Source organism: Myotis myotis, unplaced genomic scaffold, assembly GCF_014108235.1.
Source record: "Myotis myotis isolate mMyoMyo1 unplaced genomic scaffold, mMyoMyo1.p scaffold_m19_p_13, whole genome shotgun sequence".
NCBI lineage: Eukaryota > Metazoa > Chordata > Mammalia > Chiroptera > Vespertilionidae > Myotis > Myotis myotis.
The window spans coordinates 26,783,496-26,801,187 of NW_023416317.1; the positions used below are offsets into that span (position 1 = coordinate 26,783,496).

Here is a 17,692-nt window from a genome sequence, read left to right on the forward strand (position 1 = left end):
CTGACCATTATGACCAGAGGACCGGCTGGTAGCTATGATGTGCACTGACCACTAGGGGGCAGATGCTCAATGCAGAAGCTGCCGCCAGTGTTCGGTATGCTCCCACAGCCAACCTGCTGCCGGCCAACCTCCCATAGTCCCTCCCTGCTGCCAGCCGGCCCCAATCTCCCCGGTCACCTGTCAGGCTGAGGGACCCCACCTGTGCACGAATTCGTGCACTGGGCCTCTAGTATATAAAAAGACTTGAGATTTAGGGGCTGTCTTAGGGGAGGATCTAAAAAAAAAATCATCAGCTTTCCAGGTGTGTCCTTTCAGGATTATGGTCTCCACTGATTGGTTGGTACCAGGGCAAGGGGTCTTTAGTCAATGTAGCTGGTCCTGATGTCAGCTATGGCATTGCTTGTCTGGTTTTACTGCTCCTCTGGGCCTGGAGCTGGAACACCACTGAGGCCTCGCTGTTATTCCTATTCCTGGGGGTTAATGCTTAAGGGAGTGTTGTGCAAGGGCCTGCATGGGCGTTGAAGTAGGCCACTCTTCAGCCCCTTGTTCCTCCTCCAAGGAGGTCTACCGCATGACTAGCAACATGCCAGGAGGAAAGGTCAGGGGAGAGTCCTAACCGCGTGACCAGCGATTTGCTAGGGAGGAATGATTATCTTGGGGTGAGGTCCTTGTTTTTTCAGTTTTTCCCATGCTGGACACCCAGGGCTTTCTGTCCTGGTGACCTTTCGTACCTGGCCGATCATCCTTCTCTGCCCATGTCTGTCTAACTGCCTACCACACAGCCACTCCCAAGGATGGATGAAGTTAAGGGAATAAATCTAATTTTAGGTCATCAGCATAAAGCTGATGAATATTCTATTGAGATCTTCCCCTAAGACAGTGGTTCTCAACCTTCTGGCCCTTTAAATACAGTTCCTCATGTTATGACCCGACCATAAAATTATTTTCGTTGCTACTTCATAACTGTAATATTGCTGCTGTTATGAATTGTAATGTAAATATCTGATATGCAGGATGGTCTTAGGCAACCCCTGTGAAAGGGTCGTTCGACCGCCAAAGGGGTCGCGACCCACAGGTTGAGAACTGCTGCCCTAAGACCTTCCCTAAACTCCCAGCCTTTAAAAACCCCCAAAATGAAGGAGCGTTCCCATTCTTTTCCATCCTCCTCTTCTTCACTCTCAGGTGTGCATCTCCTAAACTCTAAGGCAGTGGTTCCCAACCTTGCCTGGACATTTGAATCACCTGGGAATCTTTTTAAAATCCTGATTTCTGGGCCCCATCCTCCGGAAATTCTGTTTCTTTGTTATGAGGCGAGGCCATAACATTAGTAACAAAGAAACAGAATTTCCGGAGGATGAGGTCCAGAAATTAGGATTTTAAAAAGATTCCCAGGTGATTCTAATGTGCAGCCAAGGTTGAGAACCACTGCTCTAAGGTAACCCATGAGACTTGCAACAGGGGAGCAATGGGCAGATGCAGCTCGTCCAGGGCTGACCCCTGAACTTTTCTTTGACTTCTCAGTGAGGCAGAACAGCCCCATCTAGTCTCTCTCCCATAGCTTCTTCTATCCTAAGCCCTTCCTGTTTCACTGTCCCCAGCTTTAATAAATATACTCTCAAAATCTCCTGGACTCAAGTTGTGAAATCTTTCCAATACCAAATCAAGAACCCACACACTGCAGGCTGGCCAGAGGCAGACCCACTCCAGGCCATAAGACAACACTATCAATGTGCTCAAGCCAGGCCCAAGAGATGGCCAAGGGGCAATTGTTTGCATAGGATGTGATGGAGCTTGGAAGCATGGGCTAGGGCTTATGTGTGTGGGGGTGAGAAGGGTAGAGGTGGCCAGGGATAGAGGGCCAGGGATGGCTTCTTCTATTTGGCTATATTAGGCATAGAATTCTAAATTTAAACCTAGCTAGACAGGTAGTTGTGAAGGTATATTTGTCATGTCATGTCAGCATGAAACAGACAACCAATGGATCTGTGCTGCCTGTCACTAGTGAGCCAATTCAGCAGAGACAGGGTTGAATCATATGAGCGTTTATTCCAATACAGCTGACAGTATGGGAGAGCAGCAGGTCATCCACAAAAATCTACTCTGCAGCCCCCCCAAACCAGCTGCTTGTATAGGGTAAGACAAAAATTACATGGGGAAGGAGGGATTATAGGCATGGGGAAGCAGACTATGCAAGCTGGGGTGGGACTCTGTTGTTTGGGCAACAAGGTTGTTAAACTTTCCATGATAATAGGCAATTCTTGAATGAACATGGACCGCATTCTAAGGTTGACTCCCAGACAGGTTAGAATGTCCCAGGGAGAGGGGGATGGAACTCCTAGCCAGGTTAGAATGTCCTTTCTTTAACCAGAACAAGGCAGTCACAGTTGACAGAGCATGATGGATTTTGATCAGCTCTAGCAAGACATGAACATTGCCATTCTCACACCTTATGTTTGCAGAATACTTCTAAATTCTAAACAGGTAAAATGATTTTCATTGTCAATCCCTGGATTCCTTTCCTGGAAAGCACCCGTGGTAGCAAAAGCTGTGGTTTTTCTCCTCTTCTTTTCCATGCCTGCCCTCTGATGGTCAATCAAGAGAAATACAGTCAGATTCTTCTCAGTGTCCCATTCTGGCAGAGGCGGTGGCAAACTCAGCCACCTGCTGGGCCCAACAGGAACTGTAGAAGAATGAAGCCAGCAGGATGTGAGACTGGGGAGTAGTGAGGTATAGTGGAGAACTCAGGCCTCTTCTAAGAGGGAATGACCTATTCACTCAGGGTGGAAGGCTGCTTCTATAGGACTGTGAGTCTAGAACAGAGGTCATAGCCTGGCAGCCTGTACAGCTAGATGTCCTTTGTGTGGCCTTCACAGTGTTGATGCGTACAGTGACTCAAAATAGTTTCACTCATCAAAATGTTTTTATTTCCAGCTCTTTTCTAAATATCTGAATATTTGGCAACTCCAAGTTTACCTGGCGATAATCTGGCAACATAATGGTTGTTAGAGGACTTTTGAAAATGACACATGACATTCAAGAGCACGTTAGGATTTTCTCAGTCAAAGAAAGAATTATCTCTGTGATATCCCCAACAGATGTGGCCATATGCTTTATACTTTAGAAATTCCAGAAAATAGGAAATAAATTAATTTTACTTGCTTTTATTTTTTTATTAACTTTATTTGCTTTTAATTATTTATTATGTAATATTTCATATGAACAAAATCACACAAATACACACGTATTATAGGACATGTGAAATAATAAATGACCTTTGCTCCACCATCCATCATAAAAAATTGGACATTGCCAGAACTTTGAATGCTACCTGTGTCCTTTTCCCATGGAATCCTCTCTCTACCCTTTGAGGGTAAATACCATTTTGTTTTCTTTATCATTCGTTTGCTAAACTCTTAGTTATTCTGAGAATTATTCTAATAATTTATTGTTACTTTGAGATTTCTATGTATTCAGTCATTTCATTTGAGAAAATTAACTCCTATTTTTTTTTCTTTCCAATCATATCGCTTATTTGTTTTTCTTATTATACTGATTCTTCTCGAACTAATGTTGTTGAGAAGTGGTAACAGTAGGGAAATCCTTATTGTTGTTGTTATTATTTATGTAAATCCTCACCTGAGAATATTTTTCCATTGATTTTTAGAGAGAGTGGAAAGGAGGGAGAGAGACACACAGAGAGAAACATGGATGTGAGAGCGACACATCGACTGGTTGCCTTCTGCAAGCAGTCAGGGATCGAGCCTGCACCCAGTTATGTGCCTTTGAATGGGAATTGAACCCGAGACCCTTCGGTTCTCGGGCCAACGCTGTAACCACTGAGCCAAACCAACCAGGCTGTTGTCTTGTTTCTAATACCATAAAACAAGGTACATTTAGTGAAGTCTAGCTTCTGTACTATTCCAGACCATCTTTTTTTCTTCCTCCCTGCCCCCGCTTCCTTTTTTCCTTTTTTTTTTTTTTATTATATGACCATTTACTGTTAGGTTTTGGTTTATTTGTTAATTGCTGCAACGACTTCTGACACTAGCTACCGAGAGTTAGGCCAGACTTCATAGGTTAAGAGTACTGTGCTCCAAAAAAAGAAAAAGAAAAACAATAGTACAATGCTCCACAGACTGTCCCCACTTCAGACACCAGCCATAGGCTAGGGCAGTGGTTGGCAAACTGTGGCTCGCGAGCCACATGCGGCTCTTTGGCCCCTTGAGTGTGGCTCTTCCACAAAATACCATGTGCGGGCGCGCATGTACAGTGCGATTGAAACTTCGTGGCCCATGCGCAGAAGTCAGTATTTTGTGGAAGAGCCACACTGAAGGGGCCAAAGAGCTGCATGTGGCTCGCGAGCCACAGTTTGCCGACCATTGGGCTAGGGCATTTCCAGGGCCACCCTCACTTCTGAATAACTGGCTACAGATTTGAGGGTTCTAACATTAAATACTAGGGGCCCAGTGCATGAATTCGTGCACCTTGAAAGGAACTGTGGGCCAAGAGGCTGTGGTGGGCACAGGGGCGGGTCTCAGCCCATCCTTTGCCTCCTGCCTGTCCCCTCCTGTCATAGCCCCTTGACTCCCTGTCTGCAGGCAGCCCTGTTCCCACCACTGCCACTCCCATGTGCTGACAGCACCAGCCCCACTCACACTTGCTGCCGGCACCAGCAGCACGTGTGAGCAGGACTGGTGCTGTCAGTGAGTGTGAGCGGCGGAAGATGCCCCGATCACCCCTCAGGAGCAGGGGGAGGTGGAGAAGCCCTCAGGGGCGATCAGGGTTGGCAGCCGCCACTCGCACCCATTGACAGTGCCAAGTGATTGGGACCGGTGCCGGGCACCAGCAGTGGGTGCGAGCGGCAGCTCTGGCGCCGGCAGTGGGTGTGAGCGGGGCCATTGCTGACAGTGGGTGTGAGCGGCGGCACCTCAGGAGGTGGAGAAGTCCTGAGGGGCGATTGGGCCTGGCAGCCGCTGCTCGCACTCCCTGATGGCGCTGAGTGATTGGGGCCAGTGTCGGCAGCGGGTGTGAGCGGGGCTGGTGCTGGCATCAGGTGTGAGCACCTGGTGGGACCACGGCGCACGGGAGCAAAGCATTTTCAGTAAACACCAGAGGCTTGCCCGATGACAGCTACCAGTGCCCTGCCTTGGTCTGGCGCCCCCGCTCACCTGTTTCACCATCCTGCCACTGCTGAGGCTTGCCATGTGCCATGCTCTGCCACCTGCTGCAGGCTCCTGCCATGATCTGTGCGCACCCCCTAGTGGTCAGCGCATGTCATAGCGACTGGTTGTTTGGTTGTTCCACTGTTTGGTCTATTTGCATATTAGGGTTTTATATATATAGATACTTTGAATTCCTAGGATAAACTCAATTTGGTAATGAATATATTATCTTTTTCATAAATTGCTAGATTCAGAGGTTGCCAATATTTAGTTTATGATTTTTTTTTTAAAAATATATTTTATTGATTTTTTACAGAGAGGAAGGGAGAGAGATAGAGAGTTAGAAACATCGATGAGCGAGAAACATCGATCAGCTGCCTCCTGCACACTCCCCACTGGGAGATGTGCCCGCAACCCAGGTACATGCCCTTGACCGGAATCGAACCTGGGACCTTTCAGTCCGCAGGCCGACGCTCTATCCACTGAGCCAAACCGGTTTTGGCAAGTTTATGATTTTTGTATGTATGTGAATGAGTGCGATGGGTCCTTGGTTATCTTATCTATCTATGCTTTTGATATCAGTTACAATAATTTCAAAGAATAATGGTGGGGAGTTTAAAATATCTGTTCCCTGAAAGTTAGGTAGAACTCACCTTTACTTAAAAAATTTTTTTAAGATATATTTTTATTAATTTCAGAGAGAAAGGGAGAGGGAGAGAGAGATAAAAACATCAATGATGAGAGGGAATCATTGATGGGCTGCCTCCTACACACTCCAACCAACTGAGCCACACTGGCCAGGACTCTTTCTTGCAGTTTTATAACTTTATTTGATAATCAGCATTTAGTTCTCATCCACTTTAACTGTCAATTTTTGGAAGTGGTAAAAGGTACACAAGTGACCAACACACAGAACTTGTTTAGTGAATCTTCATCCTCATTATGTTTTCTGGACAACTGCACCTGGATACACTGTGGCCATTGCTATTCCTTTGGCCCAGACAGCTTTGCTCAACCTGGTGTCCATGCACACATCTGGAGTTCCCATCTCCTTCCTGGAAGGTTTCTGGATCTCTTTAAGTGCCCGAGGGGCCACACTTCGTGAAACCTGCTTCATGAATGTGCTTGTGAACATCGATGGTGTATTCTCTGCTCACTACCACGTTGATGGCAGAACGGCCCTTCTTCTTCTCGCTACCCTTCTTTGCAGGAGCCATTATGCTGGGCCCAAGTTGGAAAAAGTCTTTCTTTTTAAATCTTTTCCCCTTTGAATCATTTGAGAGTAAGTTTCAGGTATCATGCCCCTTCTAACCTCAGTACTTAGTATTTGTTTCTTAAGAATAAGGGCCCTCTCTTACATAACCAGAGGGAATTTAATAATTCAAGAAATTTAATATTTATCTAACGGTTAGACTCTTTGGCACAGTTCACATTCCACTTTTGCTAGCTGTCCCAATGTCTTCTATAGCATTATTTTTTTCTGGCCCATAACTGAATTCAAGCTGTATTTAGTTGTTATTGCTCTTAGATTTCCTTTAATCTGAAATAGTCCCTTAGAGATTCCTTTGTCTTTCATGACATTTACTAGTACATTTTGGAGACTATAGGATAGTTATTTTGTAGATGTCGCTCATGTTGAATTTGTCCTATGTTTCCTCATGGCTAGGCTTGAGTTATGCACTTTTAAAAAATATATATTTTATTGATTTCAGAGAGGAAGGGAGAGGGAGAGAGATAGACACATCAATGATGAGAGAGAATCAATGATCAGCTGCCTCCTGCATAACCCCTCCCCAGGGGATCGAGCCTGCAACCCAGGCATGTACCCTGACCGGGTACTGAAACATGACCTCCTGGTTCGTAAGTTGATGCTCAGGCACTGAGCCATGCCATCTGGGCCTGTTTGACGTTATGCACTTTTTTTGTAGGAGTACTACAAAGTATTGTCTGCATCTCAGTGTGTAACATCATGCGTCAACTGATGACAGTTTGTGATAATTATTTGATTAAGGTGATATCCAACAGTTTTCTCCACTGTAAAGTTACTATTTTACCATTTTTCACTTTAAAAATTTTTTCTTTATTTTACTATTTTAAGAAGGAATCCTGAGCCCTGTGTGGGAGTTGATGAGACGTGCACAGAAGCCAGCAGTCAGTCACCTTTACCTGGGGCCTTTGGGGATCACAGCCTGATGTCCTTCCTGAGTGTTTCTGCAGAGGCCTCCTGTCACCTGAGCCACTCTGCCAGGAACTCCCAGGGCCCCTAGATCATCCCTTTAGCCTTCCCTCTGGCGGGAACAGAACTGCCTTCTCTTCTTTCCATCTCCTCTTTCTGCCTTATCTGACCTGTATCACACGGACTTTCTGTCTATATGGGCAGGTGCCACAGCAGCTCCTAACCTGGACTCTACAGGTGCCTAGAGACTCCCAGGATGGGCTTTGGGAACCCTGGGGCCATACCCTGCACCAGTCCCTTTGCCCTGAGTGTCACTGATGCACAGCCCCTACATATTCCCTGTCCGAAGGAATGTCCCTGCTCTTTGATGCTCCATGACAAGAACTCTGTTCAAAATTCCTCCAAATGTCTGCCCCACACAATGGCAGGCTTGCTCTGACCAGACAAGCAACCCCAGGGAGAGATATCTGAGTAGGCCAGGCTGAGGGACCCCACCAGTGCATGAATCCATGCACTGGGCCTCTAGTATGCATATGAAATCTTTGGTTAATATCTCTTCCTGCCCTCCCCCCTCCTCCTTCCCTCTGAGATTCATCAGTCTGTTCCATGTTTCCATGCCTGTGGTTTCCACTCCTGCATTGAGCGTCTGCCCCCTGGTGGTCAGTGTGCATCATAGCTACTGGTTGAATGGTCGAACGGTTGCTTAGGCTTTTATATATACTGATGGGAGCATATTTATATATGTGGTCTCTCATTGACCAGAATGTCATTTTGCAGGGCCTGACTGTATATATGATGCACTCCTTTGTGTCTGCCTTTTTTCACTTAACATAATGTCTGTGAATTTTCAACCATGAATTGTAATGTAGATAGATATAGCCATAGTATGCTGTTTCTTATTGCTGTGGAGTATTCCATTGTGTGAATATACCTTAGTTTATTTTTTTATTGAAGGACGTTTGGATTGTTTCTAATTTGGAACTATTATAAATAAAGACACCTTGCACATTCTTGTAAAATCTTTTGGTGGATATGGCACTTACTTCCCTTGGTTTATGCCAGTCAAAATTAAGTACACAGCGCCATGAATTGTTGCCAAGTGCACACACCTGTTCAGCTCCCCAGCAGCCTCTGTCCTGTACTCTTCTGCCAGTACCTGCCCCAAAGGTAGCCACTGTTCTCACTTCTGTTACCACGGAGTGGTTTTCTCTGTGCTTTGATTTTATATACATGGAATCACATATTATGTACGAGGAGGAGGTGGAAGAGGTGGAGAGGAGGAGGTGGAAGTAGAGGATGGTGATGATGAGGTGGGGGTGGAGGTGGAGGAGTAAGAATTGAAGGAGGTGGGTGGAGAAAGAGGAGGAGGTGGAGGTTGAGGAGGATGAGGAGCATGAGGATGAGGAGGAGCAGAAGGAGGAGGAGGAGGAGCGGCAGGTGGAGGATGTGGCCGTATGTCACATGCTGGCTTTCCACCACCCTAACCTAGTATCTGTTGGATTTCTCTTTACACACCTGGTATCTTTTATTCCTGTCAACAATGGTGAGTTAGATATTATCTTTACGGATGTTAAAAACAAAGCTAAGAGAAGTGAAGTGATTTTCCACGTAATAAGTGGCAGAGCTGGGGTTTGAACCCACGGCTCTCATATGATGTTCTTTTCTTTGAATTTTGATTGAAACTCTAATAATGTTCTTTCTGTAATAAGTGTTACACTAATTTGGTCAAGGAAGTTCTCTGTGCCTGTTACTGTTTTTAAAAGATATTCATTCTCTCTTTGAACATTGATAGAACTGGCTGCATTGAAGAAATCTTGCCAGCAGATGGCGACCCAAAACCAGTAACTCAGGATACCCATCAAGGCTTTCTGCAGGGGGTCATGGATCCCTGCTGTGTCCTTGCCTGGGTCTGCCTTCACCTTGTGATTTCTGGGTTTCTGTATTCTCAGCCTCTGCTACCTGGAGGCTCACCCTAATTTCCTAAGGCTCTCAGGACGAAGTCCTCACGCTCTAGACCAGTGGTTCTCAACCTTGGCTGCACATTAGAATCACCTGGGAATCTTTTTAAAATCCTGATTTCTGGGCCTCATCCTCTGGAAATTCTGTTTCTTTGTTACTAATGTTGTGGCCTCACCCCATAACAAAGAAACAGAATTTCCGGAGGATGAGGCCCAGAAATCAGGATTTTAAAAAGATTCCCAAGTGATTCTAATGTGCAGCCAAGGTTGAGAACCACTACTCTAGACCCTTCTGGTCTGGTGAGTTTGAGTCCCTGCTTCTGTTGCCCTTTGTCTCACTCCCTGTCTGCTAATCTCAAAGAGCTCTGTGCGCTCCCACACTCCAAGCCCTTGTCCTTGCTGTTCACTCTGACAACCCACCCTAGAGGACCCCTTCCCCCTCCCCCAGTCTGGTTAATGCCTTCTCATTCTTGGGGACTCAGCTCAAGGATCACCCATTCTGCCCAGCCCCCTCCCCCCTCCTCTCACCCCCCCAACATGCCCAGGTTGGTGGAGCCCCTTCTCTGTGCTCCCATCTGCCACAGCACTGGTGGCCCTGGGTCCTACGCCTTTTGGCATGGCTGCCTTCTTCCTAGACAGTCCCCTTGAAGGTGGGCACTATGTCCTATTCATGAGGTTATTCCTAGTGCCAGGCATGGGGGAGGTGCAGAAAACAAACAAAAAAACCAGAACAAGCCTGTTGAGTGAATGAATGAACAAATGAGTGTTCACAGAGAGGGCAGTGGTCAGATCTGGGGAAATTCTGCCCAAGGGCCTCTGTGGAGCCCGGAGGGCTGAGCCTTTGTAGACACGGACAGGCATCACAGGGAGGGGGGCTCTTCCTGGCTTGCAGGGAACGGTATTTGTGTTTTCTGTTTGCAGCATTTCTTGCATCATCTCAACAGCCTCTTTGAATCTCCTTAAATACCTCCAAAGAAGGATGCATTTTCTGGAGATGTAAAAAAGAGTAATTTAAATAAGTGGAAGGAAAATGCATTTTAATTGCATTATTATACTAATTTATGTCTCGTGCCCCCCTTGAAAAAGCGCTTTTTCACAGTGTGGAAGCACATTAGGGTTGGGAGTTGAGACTAATTGTTTCAGATGGCTGCTGAGAGGAAATGGGCTTTGTTTCTACAGCTCTCAAAGCAGGTGGATAAACAGGTCTGTTTTATTCTCTCTTCAAGGCCAGACAGGGTTTCATGACCCTCAGGGATCACAGCTGCAATGTCTGTGCTCCAAGCACAGCATCTGGCATATAGTAGGCACGCAGGAAGAATTTGCTCCGTGGATACATGAATGGATAATAAAAAGAGGTGGGACTGAGTAACATTCAAGATGGTTGGGTCACTTCTGCAATGACATGCTGTGCCATCTGTTGTAGGGGGAGGAGGAAATGACTGAACATCTGCTGGACTCCTCTGGGCTGCTAGGTATGAGGTGGCCACTGGACACGTCTTCTTGCTTAATCTTCACAACCACCAAGTGAGGTAAGGCCAGTTTTCAGAAGAGCAAGTTGAGGTGCCCAAGGTTTCAGTTTGCAGAAGGCCAGAGTCCATATGAAGAATGGATTCCAATACTCCTCCCCAGTGAGGCTCTTTTAAGCAATAACCGTCACACATTGAACACCTACTATGTGCAGGCAATAAACTAGGCGCTCTCTATATTATCTCAGTATCTGGCACACAGAGGGTTACTATTAATAAGGATTCTCACAAAACCCTCTTGAAGAAGGTGTTGTTAACTTCCACGGTGTAAGCCAGTGCTTGCTAGACTTTAACAGAACACAGATTCTGGTTCGGTAGTTCCGGGACATGACCTGAGATTCTGCCTGTCTGACAGGCTTGATCATCTGGTTGCACATTGAGAGGGGAATGTAGGTAATAGAGCTGAGGCTCAGAGAGAGCAGCTGATTTGCTGAGGAAACCCAGTGGGATGCAGGAGAAAGCTCTCATCTTCTGCATCTTCGTTTCTGGTACAGGTGTCCACAGCCCTGAGGGTACACCTCCAGGGCCGTGCTGTCCACATGGTCAGGTCACTCTGCATGGGGGGCAGGCACAATTCCAGGCCAGAGCTGTCCATCTGCAGAACTGCTTCTCTGTTTTTGTCTGGTTGTTGTCTTCTATTATGTCACCATTTTTTTTTGGTTTTTCTTTCTGTTAACAGCTTTATTGGGACATAATTGACACACCACATCATTTACCTATTTATAGTGTAGGAGTGAATAATTCTTACAGAATTGTTCAACCACCACCTCTATCATTTTTAGAACATTTCATCACCCTGAAAAGAAACCCTGCATCCTGTCGCTGTTACCTTCCAACTCCTCTAGTTCTAGGGAACCAATAGTATACTTTCGATCTCTACTGATTTATACATTCTGGACATTTTCTATAAATGGAATGATATAATATGTGACGTATTGTGACTGGCTTCTTGCACTTAGCTTAAAGTTTTCAAGTTTCACCCATGCTTAGCACCAGTATGTCATTCCTTTTAATGATTGAGTAATATTCCATTATATGGATCTAACAACTTTATCCATTCATCTGTTAATGGACATTTCGGTTGTTTTCACTTTTTAACTATTATGAGTAATAATACTATGAATATTTGCATTCAAGTTTTTGTGTGGACATGTTTTCATGCTTTTGGGCATAATACACCTAGGAGTGAAATTTGTGTGTGAAATGATAACTGTATGTTTAACTTTTTGACGAACTTCCACACTGTTCTCCAAAGTGGCTACCCATTTACATTCCCACCAATAAGGAATGAGGGTTCTGATTTGTCCACATCCTTGTCAACACTTACTATGATTTTTTTTTAGTTGTAATCATCCTAGTGAGTGTGAAGTGGACATCACAGGATCTCAACTTTGAAATGTAAAAATTACTTTTTATAATAGCTGCCTTCAGGCTGCGCTCTCTTGACCTCCCCTTCTTTGCGGGTGTCATTCGCTGTCCCCTCATCAACATCTGAACTAGGTTATACAACTTTTCAGCTACTTGTACATACTAGAAGTATCTCACTTCAGTATTAAAGACTCAATCCTGTTCCCTTAAAAAATGCAAATTCATGTCTGATTCTAAACTCGCCTTCCCTCTCAGAGCTATGTTATTAGGCATAATGAGGGCAGGATAGTAAGAAGCTAGGAAAATTCCTTGGCAAATGGAGTGGGGAAACTGAGACAATAGGGAATTCAAACTGGCCTCATCCAGCACCCTGACTCACCTGCCTCCTTCTTCCTTGCACAGCCACCCCTTTACACATTAAGCCCTCAGGACAACCAGGTTCTGATCAGCATCAAATAATCTTAGGAACAAAGCCTCAGGTCTGTTGACCACAGAGACAAAGTTTTGGTCAAACTAGAGATAACATGTAGGCCTCACTTGTGTTTTCAGATCCAGCCCCAGAAAAGCAGCAAAACCAGATAGTGACACCATGGCTGACATCAGGACCAGTTTAATGGCCAATGACCCACTACCCTAGCACCAACCAATCAGTAGAGACCTCGACCCTGACCCTATATGCTCATTTTGATGCATCAGCCTATGAAAGGACACTTGGAAAACTGATGAATATTCTATTGAGTTACTCTCCTGAGACCTCCCCTAAAATTCCCATCTTGAGAACACAGATAAAAACCCTCAAGACAAATGACCCAGTGCTCGCTCTCCCTGGAGCATGCCCCTGCCTTCTTTTTTCATGCATGTATCTGCTTTCTTTCTCCTAATCTTTAAGGGTTCAGATGAAACTTGCAGTGGCAACTTATCCTGGGCTAACTTGTTGAACTTCTCTTCAAGGGCCCTTCTTTTGCCTCTATAACTTGTTTTCTGAGTCCATGCAGCCTAGCTGGCTCACTTCTTCTGACTCTGACTTTCTTTCTAAAAGGCCAAGGCAGCTCTCTGAGCAACCTGCTTGAATCTCCTCTTCAAATGTACTTAAACTTTGCATGCTAAATAAACTTTCCCTTGCACAGGAGTTCTTGGCCCTGAATTATTTTTTGGCTGATCTCAAGAACCAAGGTCCAACATTGCCTCTAACAATAACCCCCTCTTCTTTTCTATTCTAAGTTCTGGCTTGTCTGGTGGGGCATGAGAGGGCACCTGTCTCCTCACTTGGCAGGAAGACTGCAGGCCTTTCTGTTGGTCAGTGCTGGTTTGTCCATCCACACAACTGCTGTTAAGGCTTCTCTATGGAGAACACCCAAATGCAGGCTTTCTTGGGGGTGCATCACTGAGTCCTTTTGAGGACCTGAGGGATCTACTCACTGTACACTCCCTGGTGTTGGAGACCTGGCTCCACCTGATGGTTTCTGCCACCAACCCGGAGACCCTGCCCAGGCAACCCACCTCATAGCCCCTTCCTGTAGAGGCCTGCAGCTTTGGTCACTCCTAATAGAGTCTCCTCCCTTGGTCTCGAAGGGGTTCAGAGCATGTCTCCCCAAGATGTGCTACTTTGACGTGGATTATTTTGAGCTGAAAGCAATGGAGACCCTGCATGCCCTGATTAAATTTATTTATTTTTTTTAGTTTGTTAATCTTCACCTGAGGATATTTTTTCCATTGATTTTTGGGGAAAGTGGAAGGGAGAGAGGGAGGGAGGTAAGGAAGGGGGGGGGAGAGAGAGAGAGAGAGAGAGAGAGAGAGAGAGAGAGAGAGAGAGAGAGAGATATTGATTGAGATTGGTTGCCTGGTTGCCTCCTGCTTGAGCCCTGACTGGGGACTGGGATCGAACCTGAAATCTAAGTATGTGCCTTTGACCAGGAATCGAACTTGAGATCCTTTGGTCCACAGGCTGACGCTCTAATCACTTAACCACACCGGCCAGGCCAGATTAAACTTTTACCTCTCCCTTAAAGATTTTAAATTGGAGGCCTTGCCCATAATGAGTAATTACAAGAACTAACTTTTTATGACCTACCTATAGGGCAGGGAAAACTTCTAATTACTGAACATCTGCTCTTCTTATCATCCTGTGAATAACCTTCCTCCCTTCTGAAACCTCAGGTGCCTTCCCTCATATTTAGCTCAGCATGTCATACACAGCAGTGGGAAAAAGTAGGTTTACAGTTGTTTGACTGGAAAACAATACAATAATTAATAAATAGTAATACAAGAACATGCTGTGTTTCATGTTCACGCAGCTGTAAACCTACTTTTGCCAACCCCTATATAACTCATTTTACCTTTCTGTCTCTGAACCTCTCGTGTATGTGGGGTCTCCATCTATGTATGTGGGTTTCCCAAATGCATGTATGTAATTAAACTTGGTTATTTTCTCTTGTTAATTTGTCTCATGTAGATTTAACAGTTAGACCAGCTGAAAGAAGTTAGCAAGGTAGAGTAAAATCCTTCCTCTTCCCCAGTCTCAGCGCAGGAGATAAACGCAGAAGCTGGGGATGGATCGGCCTCTCTCTGTGATCACTGTGCATGTCCCAAAGCTGAGGACCCCACAGGTTGCATTCATTTCTCTTCTTCCACTGACTGGGTGTGGGTGCGGGTGGCAAGGGTGAGGTGAGTAGTGGAACCCTGGAACTGAAGGCCCGGTGAGGAATGCTGCCCCCACTGCCGAGACTTCCTGAACTGAGAACACGGGGAAATTTATTGTGTTTCCCATCTCAGTTTTGGATTTCAATGGTGAAACCAAGAGAAAAGAAAGAATCCCACCTTAACCTCATCACTTCCTCTTTGTGGGTCAGGGAGGAGGCCTTCCAGGGCAGCTGGGTGGGTGAGGAAGCTCTGTTTTCAGGAGACTCAGGCTAGGCCAGGGGTCGGCAAACCGCGGCTCGCGAGCCACATGCGGCTCTTTGGCCCCTTCAGTGTGGCTCTTCCACAAAATACCGACTTCTGCGCATGGGCCACGAAGTTTCAACCGTACTGTACGCGCGTGCCCGCACGTGGTAATTTGTGGAAGAGCCACACTGAAGGGGCCAAAGAGCCACATGTGGCTCGCGAGCCGCGGTTTGCTGACCACGGGGCTAGGCAAACAAAGTAATCAGTGACCTCCATCGTTGCAACTTTGAATGACATTCAAATGAAAATGCATGAAAAGCATTTCTTAATCGGGTATCATGAGTATGGAAGCAGACACAGAATGTTGGTACAACCACTCATCTTGTACCTTCTCAGAGCTTGCACACCCAGCCTGGACAGGATCTGTTTGCATTTGCTATTTCCTATACCATTTCTCAGGGTCCGAGCATGGGGCTAAGAGCAAATCCCTACTCTTTCTTTACTTGCTCTGGGACCTGGAGAGAGTTGCTGAATATTTCTAAGCTTTGGGGTCCTTGTCTGTAAAATGAGAATATTAATACTGCTGACCTAATAGGCTTGTGGGGACTAGAAAAAGACCATGTGTGTATGTTGTACCAAAATACCATATAAACAACAGAAATTTATTTTTCATAGTTCTGGAGCTAAAAGCCCCAGATCAGGGTGTTGGCAGATTTGGTGTCTGGGGAGGGCCTGCTTACTGGTTCATAGATGGCTACCTTCTCACTGTGTCCTCCCGTTGTTGAGTGGGGGAAGGAGCTCTCTGGGATCCTTTTTACAAAAGCACTAATCCCATTCATGAGGGCTCCATTCTCATGATCTAACAACCCCCAAAGGCCCCAACTCCTAATAACATCACATTGTGGGTTAAGATTTAACATTTGAATTTTGGAAGGATACAACATTCAGTGGCAATCTACCTTATTTGGAATTTATACAAGTTGAGTGTTGAATTCTTTCTCCCCTAACTTCATCAAAATTTTCTTTAAATGAATAATTTAAATCACTGCCTTCTCTAATTGCAGAATAAAAACTTATTTCCTGGTGTAGAGGAAGCCAGTCAGCAGTTGGGGAGAGAGACTGTGTGGAGAGGTGTGATGGGTACCCTCAGAAGCTTCTTGCCCTGGCAACCTATCTTCCTCTCCCACCATCACAGAGTCAGCCTTCCACCCAGGACCTCCACCCGACCACAGACCACACGGAAGGGGTAGAGATGCAGGAAGAGATCGCATGTTTAAAGCTGCCTGGTTTAGCGCTACATTAAAGCATTCAAATATAGCTCGAATCAGGCAGTAGAATAGTAACAAGAAGGACCTTTTTAACAAGCTCTGCGTTGTGTTTAGATCTAAAAAGTAGTGGAAGCACTCTTAATTTTGTTTAAATGTATGTAAACTTCTTCAGAAGGAAAGTCACAAATTATAATTACCCATTGCAGAAACGAAGACTGCTGGGATTTTATGGTTTGGAAAACCCAGAGAGTCAGGAAAAGAATTTTTAAATGTTCATTTTGAGTTAACATCTCAACATCTCAATTTATGATAAGTCATAAATGCAATTAATGAACTATGAGTATCTCCTACTCTTACAAATTTTATGGCATTCCACAACTTTCTTAAACAAGTTTCACACTTAGACATCTATACAGATAACGGCTGCCACTTAGGTGAGTAAAGATAAGCTCTGAAACACTCAAAAGGGAATCAGGCACCTCAGTACAGAGCAGGGTGTGGTCTGTCTCCTCTTACTGAGGACCTTCACCTCTGTTTGTCAATCAGCTGAACAAAAGCTCTTTGCTTAGTTAAAAAACTCGAATATTCACTTTTCTTATTATTTTACAGACAGCATCTTAATTTAAAAAGTGCTTTTGGGTCCTAGAAATGCTTCCATAGTTTCCTCCTCATTAGATATGATTTTCTTATTAGAGGGAGAGAGAGGTTCTCCTCATTGAATCAGCCTGAGTTCATCCCAGCAGGCTCTCAGCAACCAGCATGTGGCCTGTCCTCTTTTCTGGAATCCAGGAGAGGGCATGAGGTCCAGTTATCAAGGATTCTGGCTGCTTTTCAATTTAGGATTGGAGTCTCAGATGCCCCAGTGACAACATAGACAGTGCCTCCTCCAGCCCCATTGCTGTGTGGTATATTCAGCTGCCCACCTGCCTGTATCACTCAGGGTAGCAGGTTTCTTTGTCATCTTCATTCTACGAGAGGGGAGGGAGTTGATGAATTATGCTCTATTCTGTTGACTTCTCCCACCATGGCTTGTGGAGGGAACTGGCATGGTAACAGCATCACCTCTGAAGAGCACAAGGGTCAATTGATTGTGTGGGACCAGTTGTTAACAGCAACCCCACAAGGCAGCCACACAGTGACAAGTGAAAATTTGGGCTTTCTTGTGGACAGGTCAGACATTTCAGTTCTCACCCCACCTGGCCTTCAGAAGTGGAAAGGAAGCCCTTAAGTTGAGTAAACTCCAGTGATGTGGTAGACTTGGGGGCTTGCATACCTAAAAACCACTCACAACTTGCTTTTCTCTACCATAGAAAGTAAAAAGTGAACTTTCCAGCTTCCCTTGCAGCTAGAG

General features: G+C 45.4%; 1 pseudogene; it reads right to left on the reverse strand.

The window, feature by feature from the left end:
- Nucleotides 1-6,029: 6,029 nt before the first annotated feature.
- LOC118667865 lies at nt 6,030-6,379 on the reverse strand (annotated as a pseudogene).
- Nucleotides 6,380-17,692: the final 11,313 nt, after the last annotated feature.